We start from the raw sequence: 7,267 nt of genomic DNA on the forward strand, positions 1-7,267 counted from the left end.
TATAGATGGAAATATCAACAACGCCATCTGTACAAACATGAAAATATCTACACCGCTATCTCTATAAACATGGAAATATCTGCAGAGCCATCGGTAAAACATGGAAATACCTCTACAGTCATCTGTATAAACATGGAAATATCTTCAATGCCATCTGTATACACATGGAAATATCTACACAGCCATCTGTATAAACATGTAAATATCTACACTGCTATCTCTATAAACATGGAAATATCTACACCGCCATCTCTATAAACATGAAAATATCTACACTGCCATCTCCATAAACATGGAACTAACTACTCCGCAATCTGTATAAACATGGAAACATCTACTGCGCCATCTGTGTGAATAAGGAAATATCTGCAATGCCATCTGTATAATGATATAAATATCTGCACCGCGAGCTGTATAAACATGGAAATATCTACATCGCTATCTGTATAAACGTGGAAATACCAACACATCTATCGGTATAAACATGGAAATATCTACAACGCCATCTATATAAACATGGAAATATCTACACCGCTATGTCTATAAACATGGAAATACCTACACCGCTATCTCAATAAACATGAAAATATCTACACCGCTATCTGTATAAACATGGAAATATCTACACCGCTATCAGTATAAACATGGAAATATCTACACCGCGATCTGTATAAACATGGAAATATCTTCACCATGATCTGTATAAGCATGGAAATATCTACACCGCTATCTGTATGAACATGGTAATATCTACACCACCATCTATATAAACATGGAAATATCTACACCGCCATCTGCATAAACATGGAAATATCTACAATGCCATCTGTAGAAAGATGGAAATATCTACACCGCAATCTGTGTAAACATGGAAATATCTGCACCGATATCTGTAAAAACATGGAAATATATACACCGCTATCTGTATAAACATGGAAATATCTACACCGCAATCTGTAAAAACATGGAAATATCTACAGCGACATCTCTATAAACATTGAAATATCTACACTGCCATCTGTAAAACATGGAAATATCTACACAGTCATCTGAATAAACATGGAAATATCTACACCACCATCTGTATAAACATGGAAATACCTACAATACCATCTGTATACACATGGAAATATCTACACAGACAACTCTATAAGTATGGAAATATCTACACCGCCATCTGTATAAACATGGAAATATCTACACTGCCATCTGTAGAAAGATGGAAATATCTACACCGCTATCTCTATAAATATGGAAATATCTACACCGCCATCTCTATAAACATGAAAATATCTACACTGCCATCTCCATAAAGATGGAAGTATCTACTCCGCCATGTGTAAAAACACGGAAACATCTACACCACCATCTGTGAAAACATGGAAATATCTACACCGCTATCTGTATAAACATGGAAATATCTACACCGCCATCTGCATGTCCATGGAAATATCTACGCTGCCATCTGTATAAACATGGAAATATCTACACGGCCATCTGTGTATAGATGGAAATATCAACAACGCCATCTGTACATACATGGAAATATCTACACCGCTATCTCTATAAACATGGAAATATCTGCACAGCCATCTGTAAAACATGGAAATACCTCTACAGTCATCTGTATAAACATGGAAATATTTACAATGCCATCTGTATACACATGGAAATATCTACACATCCATCTGTATAAACATGTAAATATCTACACTGCTATCTCTACAAACATGGAAATATCTACACCGCCATCTCTATAAACATGAAAATATCTACACTGCCATCTCCATAAACATGGAACTAAGAACTCCGCCATCTGTACAAACATGGAAACATCTACACCGCCATTTGTGTGAATAAGGAAATATCTACAATGCCATCTGTATAAAGATATAAATATCTGCACTGCGAGCTGTATGAACATGGAAATATCTACATGGCTATCTGTATAAACGTGGAAATAGCAACACATCTCTCTGTATAAACATGGAAATATCTACAACGCCATCTATATAAACATGGAAATATCTACACCGCTATGTCTATAAACATGGAAATACCTACACCGCTATCTCTATAAACATGGAAATATCTACACCGCTATCTGTATAAACATGGAAATACCTACACCGCGATCTGTATAAATATGGAAATATTTTCACCACAATCTGTATAAACATGGAAATATCTACACCGCTATCTGTATAAACATGGTAGTATCTACACCACCATCTATATAAACATGGAAATATCTACACCGCCATCTGCATAAACATGGAAATATCTACAATGCCATCTGTAGAAAGATGGAAATATCTACACTGCAATCTGTGTAAACATGGAAATATCTACACCGCTATCTGTATAAACATGGAAATATCTACAGCGCCATCTCTATAAACATTGAAATATCTACACTGCCATCTGTAAAAACATGGAAATATCTACACAGTCATCTGAATAAACATGGAAATATCTACACCACCATCTGTATAAACATGGAAATACCTACAATACCATCTGTATAAACATGGAAATATCTACACAGACATCTGTATAAGTATGGAAATATCTACAGCGCCGTCTCTATAAACATTGAAATATCTACACTGCTATCTGTAAAAACATGGAAATATCTACACAGTCATCTGAATATACATGGAAATATCTACACCACCATCTGTATAAACATGGAAATACCTACAATACCATCTGTATACACATGGAAATATCTACACAGCCATCTGTATACACATGGAAATATCTACACAGCCATCTGTATAAACATGTAAATATCTACACCGCTATCTCTATGAACATGGAAATATCTACACCGCTATCTGTATAAACATGGAAATACCTACACCGCTATCTGTATAAACATGTAAATATCTACACTGCTATCTCTATAAACATGGAAATAATTACACCGCCATCTCTATAAACATGAAAATATCTACACTGCCGTCTCCATAAACATGAAACTAACTACTTCGCCATCTGTATAAACATGGAAACATCTACACCGCCATCTGTGTGAATAAGGAAGTATCTACAATGCCATCAGTATAAAGATATAAATATCTGCACCGCGAGCTGTATAAACATGGAAATATCTACATCGCTATCTCTATAAACGTGGAAATACCAACACATCTATCGGTATAAACATGGAAATATCTACAACGCCATCTATATAAACATGGAAATATCTACACCGCTATGTCTATAAACATGGAAATACCTACACCGCTATCTCTATAAACATGGAAATATCTACACCGCTATCTGTATAAATATGGAAATATCTACCCCGCGATCTGTATAAACATGGAAATATCTACACCGCGATCTGTATAAACATGGAAATATCTTCACCACGATCTGTATAAACATGGAAATATCTACACCGCTATCTGTATAAACATGGTAATATCAACACCACCATCTATATAAACATGGAAATATGTACACCGCCATCTGCATAAACATGGAAATATCTACAATGCCATCTGTACAAAGATGGAAATATCTACACCGCAATCTGTGTAAACATGGAAATATCTACACCGATATCTGTAAAAACATGGAAATATCTACACCGCGATCGGTATAAACATGGAAATATCTACAGCGCCATCTGTACAAACATGGAAATACCTACAATACCGTCTGTATACACATGGATATATATACACAGACATCTGTGTAAGTATGGAAATATCTACACAGCCATCTGTATAAACATGGAACTATCTACACTGCCATCTGTAGAAAGATGGAAATATCTACACCGCTATCTCTATAAATATGGAAATATCTACACCGCCATCTCTATAAACATGAAAATATCTACACTGCCATCTCCATAAAGATGGAAGTATCTACCCCGCCATGTGTATAAACACGGAAATATCTACACCACCATCTGTGAAAACATGGAAATACCTACACTGCTATCAGTATAAACATGGAAATATCTACACCGCCATCTGCATGTCCGTGAAAATATCTACGCTGCCATCTGTATAAACATGGAAATATCTACACGGCCATCTGTGTATAGATGGAAATATCAACAACGCCATCTGTACAAACATGGAAATATCTACACCGCTAACTCTATAAACATGCAAATATCTGCACAGCCATCTGTAAAACATGGAAATACCTCTACAGTCATCTGTATAAACATGGAAATATCTACAATGCCATCTGTATACACATGGAAATAACTACACAGGCATCTGTATAAACATGGAAATATCTACAATGCCATCTGTATACACATGGAAATAACTACACAGCCATCTGTATAAACATGTAAATATCTACACTGCTATCTCTCTAAACATGGAAATGTCTACACCGCCATCTCTATAAACATGAAAATATCTACAATGCCATCTCCATAAACATGGAACTAACTACTCCGCCATCTGTATAAACATGGAAACATCTACACTGCCATCTGTGTGAATGAGGAAATATCTACAATGCCATCAGTATAAAGATATTTATATCTGCACCGCGAGCTGTATAAACATGGAAATATCTACATCGCTATCTGTATAAACGTTGAATTACCAACACATCTATCGGTATAAACATGGAAATATCTACAACGCCATCTATATAAACATGGAAATATCTACACTGCTATGTCTATAAACATGGAAATACCTACACCGCTATCTCTATAAACATGGAAATCTCTACACCGCTATCTGTATAAACATGGAAATATCTACAACGCTATCTGTATAAACATGGAAATATCTACACCGCGATCTGAATAAACATGGAAATATCTACACCGCGATCTGTATAAACATGGAAATATCTTCACCTCGATCTGTATAAACATGGAAATATCTACACCGCTATCTGTATAAACATGGTAATATCTACACCACCATCTATATAAACATGGAAGTATCTACACCGCCATCTGCATAAACATGGAAATATCTACAATGCCATCTGTAGAAAGATAGAAATATCTACACCGCAATCTGTGTAAACATGGAAATATCTACACCGTTATCTGAAAAAACATGGAAATATCTACACCGCTATCTGTATAAACATGGAAATATCAACAATGTGATCTGTATAAACATGGAAATATCTACAGCGCCATCTCTATAAGCATTGAAATATCTACACTGCCATCTGTAAAAACATGGAAATATCTACACAGTCATCTGAATAAACATGGAAATATCTACACCACCATCTGTATAATCATGGAAATACCTACAATACCGTCTGTATACACACGGAAATATCTACACAGACATTTGTATAAGTATGGAAATATCTACACCGCCATCTGTATAAACATGGAAGTAGCTACACTGCCATCTGTAGAAAGATGGAATTATCTACACCGCTATCTCTATAAATATGGAAATATCTACACCGCCATCTCTATAAACATGAAAATATCTACACTGCCATCTCCATAAAGATGGAAGTATCTACTCCGCCATGTGTATAAATACGGAAATATCTACACCACCATCTGTGAAAACATGGAAATATCTACACCGCTATCTGTATAAACATGGAAATATCTACACCGCCATCTGCATGTCCATGGAAATATCTACGCTGCCATCTGTATAAACATGGAATTATCTACACGGCCATCTGTGTATAGATGGAAATATCAACAACGCCATCTGTACAAACATGGAAATATCTACACCGCTATCTCTATTAACATGGAAATATCTGCAGAGCCATCGGTAAAACATGGAAATACCTCTTCAGTCATCTGTATAAACATGGAAATATCTACAATGACATCTGTATACACATGGAAATATCTATACAGCCATCTGTATAAACATGTAAATATCTACACTGCTATCTCTATAAACATGGAAATACCTACACCGCCATCTCTATCAACATGAAAATATCTACACTGCCATCTCCATAAACATGGAACTAACTACTCCGCCATCTGTATAAACATGGAAACATCTACACCGCCATCTGTGTGAATAAGGAAATATCTACAATGCCATCAGTATAAAGATATAAATATCTGCACCGCGAGCTGTATAAACATGGAAATATCTACATCGCTATCTGTATAAACGTGGAAATACCAACACATCTATCGGTATAAACATGGAAATAGTTACAACGCCATCTATATAAACATGGAAATATCTACACCGCTACGTCTATAAACATGGAAATACCTACACCGCTATCTCTATAAACATGGAAATATCTACACCGCTATCTGTATAAACATGGAAATATCTACACCGCTATCTGTATAAACTTGGAAATATCTGCACAGCGATCTGTATAAACATGGTAATATCTACACCACCATCTATATAAACATGGAAGTATCTACACCGCCATCTGCATAAACATGGAAATATCTACAATGCCATCTGTAGAAAGATGGAAATATCTACACCGCAATCTGTGTAAACATGGAAATATCTACACCGTTATCTGTAAAAACATGGAAATATCTACACCGCTATCTGTATAAACATGGAAATATCTACACCGCGATCTGTATAAACATGGAATATCTACAGCGCCATCTCTATAAACATTGAAATATCTACACTGCCATCTGTAAAAACATGGAAATATCTACACAGTCATCTGAATAAACATTGAAATATCTACACCACCATCTGTATAAACATGGAAATACCTACAATACCATCTGTATACACATGGAAATATCTACACAGACATCTGTATAAGTATGGAAATATCTACACCGCCATCTGTATAAACATGGAAATATCTACACTGCCATCTGTAGAAAGATGGAATTATCTACACCGCTATCTCTATAAATATGGAAATATCTACACCGCCATCTCTATAAACATGAAAATATCTACACTGCCATCTCCATAAAGATGGAATTATCTACTCCGCCATGTGTATAAACACGGAAATATCTACACCACCATCTGTGAAAACATGGAAATATCTACACCGCTATCTGTATAAACATGGAAATATCTACACCGCCATCTGCATGTCCATGGAAATATCTACGCTGCCATCTGTATAAACATGGAAATATCTACACGGCCATCTGTGTATAGATGGAAATATCAACATCGCCATCTGTACAAACATGGAAATATCTACACCGCTATCTCTATAAACATGGAAATAACTGCACAGCCATCTGTAAAACATGGAAATACCTCTACAGTCATCTGTATAAACATGGAAATATCTACAATGCCAACTGTATACACATGGA

The sequence above is a fragment of the Pan paniscus genome, chromosome 7 (assembly GCF_029289425.2).
Source record: "Pan paniscus chromosome 7, NHGRI_mPanPan1-v2.0_pri, whole genome shotgun sequence".
Taxonomy (NCBI): domain Eukaryota; kingdom Metazoa; phylum Chordata; class Mammalia; order Primates; family Hominidae; genus Pan; species Pan paniscus.